The following is a 15,393-nucleotide window of genomic DNA, read 5'->3' on the forward strand; positions in this document are numbered from 1 at the left end:
TATAATGACTTAGGTGGAGTCATGTACTCCTGTTGGAGGAGACAGAATCTTTTGATAGAAAAAGTTTGCTCTCTTAATTGAATAATCTATATGCAAGTAATTATAGCAAAAGCAAAAAGAATACTTTCCAGGCATTGCGCTCTCTGAGACCTCAAGCTTGGAATTTCCTTTGCTCAGATATCTGCATAATTCTCATCTCATTCAGGTATCTGCCCAAATGGCATCTTCTCAGTGAAGCCTTTCTTGTCACCTTATTTAAATGGAAACTTCTTTCTCCCTTTCTAATTTATTTTTCTTAACACTTCCTAATTTTTTTTTATTCTTTTTGTTTATGGTCTCCTGTAAATTTCATGAGTCCTAAAGGGGTACTTGGCATAGAGTAGGCATTCAATAAATTTTTGTTGAATGAGTAAGTTATGAATCTTTAAACAATTAAAAATGAGAATCATAAACCCCACTCAACTTGAGCTGCTAGAACTAGAGATAATCATTGTGTCAAAATGTTGTGTTTTAACACATCTTCATTTCTTCTAGTGCTTTAGTCCTTCTGAATTCCTAGTGTTGGCCAATGAAATGATACAGGGTGGGGCTAATTCAGTGTCGTGGATGTCTCCGTAAATGACTGGAGGTGAAGGAGGCTACTTCCCAACCAAGCAACAAGGCTGTGACTTGCCTGCTGTTTAGCTTTGACATTGCAATCCAATAATATTTTTTTCTTTACATAAAGATGTAGAAAACATTGTAGGCTGTGGTCAACTACCAGATGCACTCATTAGAAAAAATTATTAATGACTGGCGGTTTTCATCATCATAGTATTGTCTATCACTATGACACAATATGTGACTGTGGAAAAATAATTTTCAAAACTCTTTACATAGGCCAGACACAGTGGCTCATGCCTGTAATCCTAGTACTCTGGGAGGCTGAGATGGGAGGATCGCTTGAGGTCAGGAGTTTGAGAGCAGCCTGAGCAAGAGCAAGACCCTGTCTCTACTAAAAATAGAAAAAAAATTAGCCAAGCAACTACAAATAGAAAAAATTAGCCAGGCATGATGGCATGGGCCTGTAGTCCCAGCTACTCAGGAGGCTGAGGCAGGAGGATCACTTGAGCCCAGGAGTTTGAGGTTGCTGTGAGCTAGGCTGACACCACTGAACTCTAGCCTAGGCAACAGAGACCCTGTCTCAAAGACAAAACAACAAAAAAACCCCTCTTCACATAGATTCAAGTTCAATTCATTTGGATTTGTCCAAAAACTGACTGGATACTCTTTCCTTCATATAAAGCACATTGCTTTCCAGTGGTTCTCAATCATAGCTACACATCACAGTGAGGAACTTAAAAAATGAAATAACAGGCCAGGCACAGTGGCTCATGCCTATAATCTCAGCACTTTGAGAGGCTAAGGTGGGAGGATCACTTGAGCCCTGGAGTTCTAGACCAGACTGGACAACATAGTGAGACCCTCTTGCTACAATTTTTTTTTTAATTAGTTGGGTGAGGTTGGCAAGTGCCTGTAGTCCTAGCTACTCTGTAGGCTGAGCCAGGGAGTTGGAGGTTGCAGAGAGCTATAATCATGCCACTGTGTTCCAGCCTGAGCAATAGATTGAGACCTTGTCTCCAAAAAAAATTTTAAAAAAAGAAACATAAAAGAAAATAAATGAAATAACAGTGCCAAAGGAAGTGAGGGGAATGGGGTATCAGTATATTTTTAGGCTCCCTAGGGGTCTCTAATTTGCTTAGATCAACTTTGCTAAATGGAAGTAACATGGATTGACTGGTGTTTATCCACTGGGTATGGCAAGAAACCAAGTATGGCTATTTCTGGGTCATCATACTGTTTAAGGATAATATAATAAATGGTTCTCAGGTCTAGGTCAATCAATAAACAAAAATCCATTTCTGTAAGGGGAAAAGAGAAATGTTTGAAATATCTCTCATTGCAAATGACACTATATTCCTCAGTATTTTTCTCCTTGAGCTTACCATCAAAAAGGTACTCAATAAAAGGGGAGAAAATAGAAATCTAGATCTGGATTTCATGTACATTCTAGGAGAAATTTTCCTACTCTCTCCTTTGCAGATGCTCTGTCAAACTCAAAGCCAATGTGATATTATAAATTGCCCACAATGTTTAATTTTCTTTTAGGAAAAAAAAAAAAAGGTCTGATATTCAATCTTCCATTTACACTTTAGCCACAGAGTACAGATTGCCAAATGTAATCATCAACAAATGCATGGTTTCTTTTTTTAGTTTTGAATGGAACTAGACATCTCCATCAAAATATTTGCTGTTTTTCTCATGCACTAGGCTAACTGTACAGTATTTAATGGTCTACAGGTCCAAAATATTTCTTATATGCCTTGGCTTGCAAAAAAGTGCTTCTGCTAAACCTGTTAAGAATCTGGCCATCCCAAGAGTCCAGAATGTTGAGTTAATTTTTTACAGAGGTTCCCAGATGTGTTGGAAGACACACTATTAGCAGATCCTGCCAATATTTTTTTTTAGATTTCATTTGACCTTTCTTGTATTTGATATGAAACACATGTTAAAAGACAATACCTGACACATATGAAATGCACTTTTCTGCATAAGCAAAAACACCATGTGAATACATCTTTTACAAAGTTTGGAATGGCAGCAAAGTAAGGTTTTCATTGCGAAACTGGGTTAGCATTTAGCCAAGTTAATCATACATCTCGACAATGATTCTTTATCCAACATCTCTCTGGTATTCAGTGGGTAGGTCATTAGACCTATGAAGAAATAAGTGGGAGAACGTCCAGGGAATGAAAAACATCTATATAACACGTGGAGAAGTGGATAGTTTTACTAAGCACTGAATTTCAACTTGAAGAGGTGTAGGTCTTGATCCCAGCCAGATCACATGAGCTCTTAATTTCTGGGAAGTTAAGAATAACAATGTGAGTCTGTGAACGTTTTAAGACTATCCTATATTAGTTGTTTCCCTTTGCAGGTATTTTCCACGGCATTTCCATGTTTTTCTCTGGGTGTTCTGGCAGGACATCACAGAAAGCTTTCTTTTTAACTTTTCTTTCTGTCTATATTTTCTATTTACTCTAAGAAATACTGCAATATCCCACAAGGCTCCTTTATCCTTACGTGAATTGAATTTGTATTTTATCATTCCTTTTGCCCAGGTCTAGCCTTAGAAATCCTATAATATTTATGAAATATAATTGTGGGTCCAAACTCTGGTTAAGAATCACACAGATATTCCAGATATTTGAGGGCAAGAGGCTACCCCTGAGGAATGAATGATGCTACCTTTAGCTGTCTCAAAAAAGGAAGTAAATGCCACTGCAATCTTGTATAGAACTTTTCTTAGACCTAGGACATCAAGCATTTCAATTCACACTACAGTTCAGAATAATAGTTACTAATAATATTTTTTATGGAGTATTTACAATGAGCCAGGCACAGTTATTATCTAATTGCCTCAGTTAATCCTCAGAAGAACTGAGCACTGTCAGTAGTCTTGTTTCTGGCAGGGAGGGGAGTTGTGGACAAGTTAATCTTTAAAATCTCACCCAGGGAGGTAACATCAGCAAAATGGTGCAGTAGGCAGCTCCAGGCTCCCGTCCCCCGACAGAAACATCAAAAAGCAAGCAGAAATTGTCAAAACAAATTTGTTAAAATTCTGGAAAACAGTCAAAGGTTTATAGCAACCAAATCCTGCACCTTTCCCTGCCCCCCAAAAAAGGGTATCCTAAAAATAGTAGGAAAAGTTCATGGTATTTTCACATGTTCTTTCCCCAGCCCCTGCCCAGCTCTCTGTCAATATTAGGAGTCAGTCCCCAATGCCAGGCCCTGGGCTCTGGGCCTAGCATGCATGTCCTTTCTAATCTGTCTGATGAGCTGATGCAAGCTGCCTGTCACTCACTCAGGCTAGAATTGTGGAGGGAGGGCATTGCTGGAAAACCTTCTAAGGCAGATGAACAACCTGCAGCTGCCTGGGACAAGAGATTATGCCTAAAGCCAAGGAGGAAAAAGCATATTGTTCTATGTTCTTCACACTAACTCCCTTTATGCTCACAATATCCTAAGAGGAAAGGATAATTATCACCATCCCCATTTTACAGATGAGGAAACTGAAGTAACTTGGAAAGGTAAATGCAGCTAGCAAGCCCAGGCTTTTAATCCCTTTGCCACATTGCCTTCCAATATGTACATACTTAAAGCGAAATGACTTAGATTGCATGTATTACACATATAATCAATGAGTATACTGATAAAATCTTATTTGAAAATTTTATTTTAAATTCATTTTCTTTTAACTTGGGGACTTATTTCTGCCTTACTAGCCTGTTTGAAAGAGAAGAGCAAATGCAATTCATTCTCAATGGCATTGGTATTCACTTTCTTCCCAGACAGAACAAAATATAGTACTGTTTTATTTATTAGTTTCTTGTGGGAAAATAAAGGTGATAAAATAGGATACCTTTTCACAAAGCTATGGTTAAAATTATTTAGGAGCAAATCTTCATTTCTAGGACATAGGATTTAAAAAAGTAGAGAGTGGAGCAGAGAAGGCAAAAAAAATTATTGAACAAAATAAAGCATTTCTATTGTTTATTATTTATAATTTAGATATACTCAGACTGTAAGCTTTGTAGAAGAAGGGACTGTATCCTGAATTATCCAGAGGCCAATTTCCAGTGCCTTAGCATTGCAGCATACTAACATTGGCCATGGTAGTCAATCAATGGATACTTGCTAAATGAATGAATAATAAACATGTATTTTACTTGTACACATGTGTTACTACTGGGCTCTGCTCAAAGCCTGAAATGGATCCTAGGAAAACAGATATAGGTGGTTGCTTATTTTTAATGTATCCCAAGATCTCCCATGGGGAGTTTAAAAGGAAAGAAAATTTAGGCCTTGTATTTGCTCTTGTTACAAATCACCGGGCCTGCAGAAGAGAGATACGAGGCGGTGGATTTATGGCAAGGCTTTGTCTCACATATACTGCTCCTGTTAGTCATTTTGACTTGGTCTGCAAACCTCCCTTACCCTTCCTATTGAACTCAACAGGAGAAAGCCTGTAGCATTCAAGTGCATAAAGGAAAATGAATCTGAACAATCTATTACTTAAACAGCTGCTAAAGTTTTTCCATTCTGTTGCATTTACTCTATAACCACATAAAAGTGCCAATTCCATTTATATTGGTCACAAATGCTAAGTGTCTTAAAGGAAATGAATGGATATCTTTTCTGAATGCTCATAGAAGTGATCCATTTTTATACTATATGGATTTTTTGAGGGGAGAGGTAATTACTGATTATCAGATGGAGTGCCTGAGAAAGAGACGTTCTGTCCCCATGTTCCACTAATCACCACCAACAGTTTCTGGTAGGTTCTTTCAGAAAACGTCCATGCATCTAAACATCTGCGATGATTTCCTCTTTGTGTGTGTGCCTGCGTGCTCGCATGTACGTCTCTGGACTTTGTTCTCCGCAGAGAATAGCAAGAATGAGTCCTCAGGGTCAGGAATGGAAAAATCAGATAAAAAGAGAAAAGGAAAAGTCAGGCTTAGAATCTTTGGAATTCCTTTCCAAGACTCAACACTTCTTTGTATCAACAATTTTTTCCCAAATTAAAGCCACTAAAAAGCCTATATACAAAAAACCACTCAGTTCAGGACAGAAAAGCTTGATGTACAGCTGGGTGATAATTAACAGGACTTGACCTTGCAATAATTAGATGCTGAGAAAGGCTGGAGGACAACAGCTCAGAACACAGCAATTAAGTACGAGTTAGACGTTAGCCCTTGCTTATGCTATGGAAAATCTGCCGCAGAGATTAGTGAGTCAGATCAAAACTCAGGAAGGTAATGACTTATCACTACACTCATCAAATAATCTAAGCTACTCATTGGAAACTTAAAGTGGAAAATGCTGTGTCCATGTATATTAAACAATACATACTTTTCTCTCCCCTCCATGTAAACAGAAAGGATTAGCAATAATGGTATTTGGTTAGAATAGTCATGTTTGACAAGAAAATGATATTCACAATAACACCCAGAACTGATTTTTTAAATGGCAATATTCAATGCTGGCGAGGTTTAGTAAAGCTGGTATTCTCGTAGATTGCTCATTGTATTTTAATTTTTTTAAATATTTCTGAAAGCTGTTATATTTTAAGAACTTGAAAATGTTTAATACTTTTATTCCATTTATCTCACTTTAAGTAATTTATCTGAAATAAGTAATTCATAAATATATATGCACAAAGCCATCTTGACATTATTCATAATTGCAAAACACTGGAAGCCACCTAACATTTAATGGAGAATGGTTGAGTAAAGTATGGCCTATCCACTATTCACATGGTACATACCAAGTGTTTTTAGTAGTATGGAGAAGCATTACATGTATTGTGTTAAATAAGAGAAATCACAATAAAAACTAGGCTGGACGTGGTGGCTCAGTCCTGTAATCCTAGCACTTTGGGAGGCTGAGGTGGGAGGATTGCTTGAGGTCAGGAATTTAAGATCAGCCTGAGCAAGAGTGAGACCCCATCTCTACAGAAAAAAAGAAAAATTAGCAGGGCATCCCAGCTACTTGGGAGGTTGAGGCAGGAGTATCACCTGAGTCCAGGAGTTTGAAGTTGCAGTGAGTTATGATGACACTATAGCACTTTAGTCTGGGTGACAGAGCAAGACTTTGTTTCAAAAAAAAAAATACCTGCAATAAAACTATATTTCAATCGTGTATAGAAGAACAGATAAGTCACTGTAGGAAGCAATGTTAATGTATTGTTCATGTAGTGTTCACGTAGTGGGAGTATGAATGTTTTTGTTTCCTATTTATTCGATTTTTAATAATATTTTTATATTATCTTTGTATAGATGGGGGTCTCATTCTTGCTCAGGCTGGTCTCAAACTCCTGAGCCCAAGCGATCCTCCCGCCTCGGCTTCCCAGAGTGCCTGTGTAGAATTATTGATGAACCTGAATGCATGTGTATCACACTTAGTCTTCCATTCTAGTTTGGTGTTCTCCTGGAGTTTCTTAGGACGTGTGCAAAGATAAGGCTCTCTAGTATTAATTCAAGAGATGGTTCATTTTGTGTTATCGGGAAAAGGGGACAGAGAGTGTCAAAGTTCCCCTATGAGGATTCCCCTTGAAGTCCTATGAGCTTCAATCATTATTTCTGTTGATTAGTTTCCTCACGGACATGGTTCTCTCCCAAAGTAAATGAAAATCCACATGCCAGGGCAGCTCTTTGTTCAACTTCCCAAAGACTGGCCGGGCGCGCAGTGGCTCACGCCTGTAGTCCTAGCACTCTGGGAGGCCGAGGTGGGCGGATCGTTTGAGCTCAGGAGATCGAGACCAGCCTGAGCAACAGCGAGACCCCGTCTCTACTAAAAAACAGAAAGAAATTATCTGGACAACTAAAAATATATTGAAAAAATTAGCCGGGCATGGTGGCGCATGCCTGTAGTCTCAGCTACTTGGGAGGCAGAGGCAGGCGGATCGCTTGAGCACAGGAGTCTGAGGTTGCTGTGAGCTAGGCTGATGCGACGGCACTCTAGCCAGGCAACAGAGTGAGACTCTGTGCCCCCCCAAAAAACTAAACAAAACAAAACAAAACAACAACAACGAAAAAACTTCCCAAAGACCAATACTGAATATTCCAGACTAGATTACCTTCTGCTGCCATTCTGAAGGCCTGAACCTTCAGAGGGATTAATGAATTCCAAATTGCATACTTGCATATGTTGTAATCATTTTCAGGCTGATTTTCAAAAAAAAAAGAAAGAAAGAAAGAAAAGAAAAGAAAACAATAAACATAGAATTTGTGCAAAATAAACATAATTTGTGCAGAAATAGCCCAAAACATTCCTAAAAACTCTAAATTTGTTCAAAATCACACTGATGCCAAGCTAAATTGGCATGGTTATTCTACTAGTATTATACAGCTAGTTTCTGATTTTTCTTTCTTTTTTGGCCAGAAATTTGCTGGAAAAACACAGAACTGGAAAATTCATCCAAGATTAAATAGAGGAAAAATATTTTTAAAAAGTTAGAGGAACAAAAAACCTATTTTAGTTTTAGCTATGAATTTCTATAAATGCTTCTTTGAGAAATCTTACATCTGTGTCAGTGTCATATTTAAATAACCTTTATTCTATATAGACACCTTTATCTGAACCCAATCAGTTGCATGAAAAATAAATCCAAATTTAAGCAAAAATTGTTTTAATAATAGGATGTTTTAAAAAGACCAATATAAAAATAAATAAATGTAGAATGAGAGTATGATGTGAAGGAGCTGTTAGGTGATCTCAAATTAGTACAGTTGAGAAATGTGAACTTCTGGAGTCCATGTTTAAAGACTGACTGGAGAACTTGGAGATTATTTAGAGGACAACCTCAAAGATGGCAAAATGATTCAAGTGTTGGAAAAGAAGACTAATGAGGAGAGGTACGCAAGACTATTATCAATTTCCTTGACGAGACGGCAAGATGGCAATTGAATACATTCTTTGAGCTTATGGAGACCTTGCTATAAGGAAATGGTTAGTTATCTTCACTGAGTATAAAACAAGGGGAAACAGGCTGGGTTTGAAGCAAAAAGGCCTTGGTTAAACCTAAATGTCAAAATGAGATGCAGGTTGAGATTGTGCTGTCTTCTCTAGAACTATGAAAAATAAGATAACATCTTTTTTGCGTGGCTCTGCCTGAAGGTGAAAGATATGCTATATAAACTTTCATGTCATTTCCAGGCCTAAGATTCAGTTCCTTGGAGAACATCTTTCTGAAGTCAGGGAGTTAATGCCAACTCTGAAACCAAATTAACTGAACATAGTAAAGAAAGAGGGAAGAAAGCAACTAGAATCAACATGAAAATGTAGCTTCAAGCCCTGTTTAGAAAAAAAGATAATAATAAAATTCATTATAAAAAAGTTTAGAGAAGTTTTGACAGGGAAGAAGTGGAAAAATAGATATTTTAAATAAAGAACAAGATCAAATGTTTCACTTAAACTGTGAACGAGGTATTTTGAATCAACTTATTTTTTTTAAACACAGACCTAGGCAACATGACTCTGAAACACAGAGCGTTTGTTTCTGTCACTCCTGACTTTGAGGCCAGATGTTCCGCGTTAGCACAGGGCCACCAGTGGGTGAGGTCCATTAGTCAGTATTGTCTGATGATTCTGTTAGTCTCTGACTTTTCTGTAGAAATGTTAATGTACAGTGAAAAGATTGTAGTACGACCTGGTGTGTCCCAAAATAGATTGTGAGTCAGTTATGAAGGAGGGGATTCCAGGAACTAGAATTTAAGAGTGAAGAAGTTGAAAAAAATTTTACATATGACTCAGTTCCAACACACTTTACATAATACTGGGTACTTTCTCTTCCTATAACTGTTTCTCTGCCTCATTTGTTATTTATTTACTTAGAAACTGAGTCTTGCTCTGTTGCCCTGGCCATCCTAGCTCACTGCAACCTCAAACTCCTGGGCTCGTGTGATCCTCCTGTCTCAGCCTCCTGAGTAGCTGGAACTACAGGCCCACCACCAGGCCCAGCTAATTTTTTCTACTTTTATAATAGTAGAGATGGGATCTTGCCCTTGCTCAGTCTGGTCTCCAACTCCTGAACTCAAGGGATCCTTCTGCCTCAGCCTCCCAAAGTGCTAGGATTTTCAGGTGTGAGCCACTGCGCCTGGCCCTTCCTTTGTTATTTTCAACAGTAGCCCTAGATAAGTGATTTAAAAAAACATTAAGGGATGACTGTTTTGGGGTGGCTTGCCAGCAACTCAAATATCTACAATAGCCTTATTCTAATTATTGCATGTTAAAGGTTTTCTGAGATAATTATACTAATTGCAGAATGGAATGGTTTGCTGCCTGTTGAGTTCCAATTCTCCCTTTCTCAAAATATCAGGCTATTAACTTGCAAGTGCTGATGGGATTCAGGTAGAAGCCATCCCTGCTATTTCTAGTTTTCCTATACCTCCTGCCAACATTCCATCTGAACACAAGGCACCCACAGCAACCATCCTCAAGGCTGCTGCTGTATGGTCTATAAATGAATTCATCATTGAGTGGATACCTTCCACTTTTGGAATTTGTTTTCATTGGCCTTGTTTTCATAAAATAAACTCAATTTCATTTATATACAGTTTTTTAAGAAAGTGGTTTTCTACTGTAGCTTTGTTTTTTCTGTCCTATTGCATAGTCTGTCTTCACTGAAATACTTTTCCACCAAAATATTCTCTTCTCTCATGCAGTATATACTAAAGGGAGCAAATAAGTTACATGTTTACAATCCCATAGGATTTAAATTAGGATAAATTTGTCATTGAGAATAACATATTATAAATAATTCACATGACTCATGAAATTTTGCATCACAAAAAGTGTGAAATCTTATTCTCCAGTATGATGGCTCCCTCATTTTGTGTGATTTAATAATTCTTTTTAAAGAGACTACCTGCATCTCTGGGAAAGGACTGCCTTCCAGCCGGAAAGGTAATCTTTCCCTCTATTTTCCCACCTTTTGTATCAGAAAAGTAAATAAGCCATTTCCTGCCCAAACACACCTGGATTATTTCTCAGGTGAGCAAGAAATGGGTTGATTTATGAATTAGGAAAGTGACCATAAAGTCTTGAAGAATCATTGACCTTAGAAGTAAGAAAGATCTTGGAAATCTGGTTTAACTCCCTTATAAAGACAAGAATTAGGTATAAAAACTCCTTCTGAGAAGTCTATCAGCATGAGCAGCAAGGTAAGCACCTGTTCAGCATTAATTCCATTAACTGCTGTACAAAGAAAGGGGATTTTGGCAACTGCTTTCCACATGGCAGAAGTCCAGGACAGACTTGGAACCAAAGAAGCAGGGGCAAAAGTCTAATGAACTGACATAAAACTCTCTTTATAATTGGGACTGAAGAATATTACAATAATTCTCTCACATGATTCCCAAAGTCAGTCAGTTGTTTTAATTCCCTCAAAACTTTCATGCATCAAAAGATGGTCCTGAGATACTAGTGTGGAAATAATTAGTGCTTTTAATTAGTACAACTGGGAAATAAGGCAGACTGGCCTTAATAAGGGTCTCCAATCTGGAGCACATTAAAGTATAACCATTTTTTTTCTAATATCAAAGTGCATACTACTGACTAATACAAAATGAGTTATTTTGCAAAATGGAAAGAGTATAATTGGATGCAGAACAAGTTCAGATGTATTAAGAAAGGAGATGACATGAAACTGTGGAATCTGGGATTTAGAAGGTCTCAGACGTTCACCAATGCATTTTTAGAACACGCTATTTATATAGCAGGTTGTTTTTAGCTACATGAACTCTAAATATGCTAAAATACTGCATAATGCCTATTTGGTGGATCAAAATTGAAAATGAAAATTACCAATGTATTAGAAGCATGCCAAACATTTCTGAATAGTCTAACAGCTGAGCATATACTTGGCAAGAAGAGAGCTGCCGTCTCATTACTTCAGATCGGCAGTAGCAAGCACATCTGGAATCCTAATGATCCCAGGAGCTTTTGGGCATTTGGGGGACAGCCATCTGGTGCAAACAAAATCTGGACAAAGTGTCCCACCCAACAGAAAGGACCTCATTGTGCTGCCGTGAAAAGCAGTCGGCCCCACTTCCCTCTGATAATACACCAGCTTCTCAACTGGTGAGTGATCAAGAGAAATATACCATGTGCACAAAATTCTCACTAGCTGACCTGGATCTAAAACCATGACAACCTGGCAGATAAAAAGAAGCCAGGGATAGATTCACAAAATAAATCCCTTTCTGAAAGGGCCTTAGCAAATTCTGCTACCTCTATTTAACCTTTCAGCAACTGCTGTTGATAATGTCAGCTCATGGGCTCCTCCAGGCCTTACTTCTTTATCTGTAAAACGAAGACATTGGGCTCCATGAATTTTATGATCCTTTCTAGTTCTAACATCCCATCGGTTTATGATTTTACAGAAAATATTCTGGGCATAGAAAGTAAGGACTACTAAATAACAAGGAATGACAGCAAACATTTGAAACTGGCACTAGGGAAGCACATTGCTTGATGGCATCAGATCATTAGGGAAGAAGGCTGTGCTCAAAGATGACCTCTCACATGTTGTAAATATGTTTTATCATCTTGCCAGTAAATTAAGCCAGTGTCCTCTTTGCTCTGAGCTATCTGCAAACTGCACAGCTTTTTGGGGCCGCCCCACATTAACACTGCGGGCATCTCTGGTTGATGAATGGATAGGAGGACATGCAGCTTCAGCAGTAGGATAAGGGAAATGACTGGAGGTCATACGTAGGAGGAGGGAGTGGCAGAGATTGGGAAGGATGACCTCAGGGGGCAGAAATCCCTAGTCGAGAGGGAACTGCAGAGTTCAAACCACTGTAGAAGGAGCAGGTTAAGATAATCATAAGATCCAAAAAATGGCCATGCCAGCAGGTTGATGAAGGAATGGAGAAACAGTCTGAATAACTAAAACATAGAGAAAGACATTCTGATCAGATAAATATGGCTCAGAATCCTGGTTCTGCTGTTGAATAGCCTTTGTATCCTTGTACTTATTAATTATATTTTCTGGATGCAGTGGCTCAAACCTGTGATCTCAGCATTCTGGGAGGCTGAGAGGGAGGATCCCTTGAGGCCAGGAGTTTAAGACCAGCCTGGGCAACATAGCAAGACCCTGTCTCTACAAAAAGTTAAAAAAACAAAGTAGCTGGGCATGGTGACATTCGCCTGTAGTCCCAGCTACTCCAAAAGCTGAGGTAGGAGATTGCTTAAGCCCAGGAGTTCGAGGTTACAGTGAGCTATGATAGCACCACTGCATTCCAGCCTGGGCAACAAAACGAGACCCTGTGTCTAAAATAATAATAATAAATATTTTCCACATGAGCAAATTGTAAATAATATCTCTTTGGTACAATAGTTGTTGAGATTCAATGAAATAATGCATGTCAAGTACTAAAGATAGCTGTTAGTGCATAGCAGACATTCAAAAATGTTATATTAGCTATCGTGTTCCTATTGTTAGCTAAATCGTGAGTGTGACTATTGAATTTGCCCAGAATGGTTGTTTGTGAAAGAGTACAAAGGAAAGTGATTACATCAGGCATCAAAGAGATTAAAGAATATGAGGGGGAAAAAAGAAAAGAATAAAAACAACAAAAAAAGTTTTTAAATATATGAGGAAATGTCTTGGAGGTTAGTAGATGATGACAATAAGGGCAGGAGAGGGGTGGGTATGGTCGAGCAAAGGTGGTGACTTTCTGGGAAGCTAAGTTAGGGAATGCTCGCTGAATTCTTGGCCCCCAGGCAAATGAGAATGGAAAGCGATTCTGCCTGAGGGTGTTGGTGGAGGTGTATCATTTTAATAGAAAGTCAAATGTCAGGATGGGTGTGACAGCTCGTGCCTGTAATACCAGCACTTTGGGAGGCCAAGGCGGGAGGACCGCATGAAGTCAGACTGGCCTGGGCAATTTATTGAGACCTGTCTCTACAAAAAAATATGAAAATTAGCTGACAATGATGGCATGTGCCTATAGTCCCAGCTACTCAGGAGGCTGAAGCAGGAGGATCACCTGAGCCCAGGAGTACGGTGGCAAGTGAGCTAAGATCCTGCCATAACACTCCAGTCTAGGCGACAGAGTAAGTCCCTGTCTCAAAAGAAAAAAAAAGAAAAAGAAAAGAAAAAGACAGTCAAATCTCAATTAAGACAGTACTTTCTTATAGACTTTTTTTTTTTAAGTGGTACTTTTATTTCCAGGACTTTTTTTTTTTTCAGTAGAGACGTTACCCATGTTGCCCGTGCTGCTCTCAAACACCTGGACTCAAGTGATCCTCCCACCTTGGCCTCCCAAAGTGCAGGGATTAGAAGTGTGAGCCACTGTGCCTGGACCAGATGTTTTTTCAAAAGAGATTTTTGATCCCATCTATCTGGGGAATGCTGCTGAGGCCCTTCCCTTCTGGGGATTCACAGAGCACCAGGCTGGGATGTAGGCTTTGAGAAGTCTAGCCTGGTGTTTTTAAAGCACACGAGGCCAACAAACCTGTTTTAATATATGCCACAAATTACAATCCTGCATAACAAGATGAGAGGGCAGAGGGAGGGTTTTGGAGGAAAGCTTAATGATTTAATGCAGTTGACTGACAACAGTCTCTGAAGAGAGAGCAAGGGGATTAATGGTGTGGCTGAGTGAGAAACAGGTTGGGTGAGAAATAAGTAGGGTTAAACTGTGAGAAGGGATTGAGCAAGGGAGCCACTGCCAGGATGCTCGCAAACCGCGAAGGGAAGGAGGGGAGCAGTTTTCGGAATGGGGTGGCAATGAGATGGCTGTTGGTCTGCATGCCTTTCCAGGGCAACGGCACAATGGAGCTTTGAAATGAAGAATACGAGTGAGGGAGATGGACAATTTGGGCCAGTGGTAGAGCTGTTTTGAACATGTGAAATTTACCCAATGTTACTTTGTAGCCCTTTGAACATTTAGAATTTTTAAAATTTTCAAAACAGTAATTTGTCCTTGAGTGTGAACTAGATTATACAATAATAGTCTGAATAGATGTTTCAACTAATAGTAAAAAGCAAAAAACAAAAAACCTTAAAATGATTCTCATGTCTTCCAAATAAAAATACTTAAAAGTGTTGTTGTCAATTCTTTTCCCTATTTAGCTTTTGCCTTTGGGTGCAGGAAATATAGAATTAATAGGCTGGGCGCGGTGGCTCCCACCTGGAATCCTAGCACTCTGGGAGGCCCGAGGAGGGCAGATCGTTTGAGGTCAGGAGTTCGAGAACAGCCTGAGCAAGAGCAAGACCCCATTTCTACTAAAAAAAATAGAAAGAAATTATCTGGCCAACTAAAAATATACAGAAAAAATTAACCAGCCATAGTGGCACATGCCTGTAGTCCCAGCTACTAGTGAGGCTGAGGCAAGGGGATCGCTTGAGCCCAGGAGTTTGAGGTTGCTGTGAGCTAGGCTGATGCCATGGCACTCACTCTAGCCCGGGCAACAGAGTGAGACTCTGTCTCAAAAAAAAAAAAAAAAAAGAATTAATAATAAGGGATGAATAAGAGAATAATATAGAATATATACCACCTTTAATATCCTAATGACTAAGTTTTATTTCTAAATTATCTGAGATGGAGGCATATTAAATATAAATGATAAAAGTATAACCAAAATAATTTATTATGGGAATAGGAAATATTTCCATTTTAACTTATAGTTTTAAAATATGGTCCTTGGAGAAATTAAATTGTTACTGATTTTCCAATCTGCATTATTCATTAACCCTGCACTAATGAATTGTACTGCCTGGCTTGTTCTCAGAAAGCTCAAGTTGCAGCTCATCAATCTATAGATAATTGCTATTTGTGGTTT

Source organism: Lemur catta, chromosome 2 (assembly GCF_020740605.2).
Source record: "Lemur catta isolate mLemCat1 chromosome 2, mLemCat1.pri, whole genome shotgun sequence".
NCBI lineage: Eukaryota > Metazoa > Chordata > Mammalia > Primates > Lemuridae > Lemur > Lemur catta.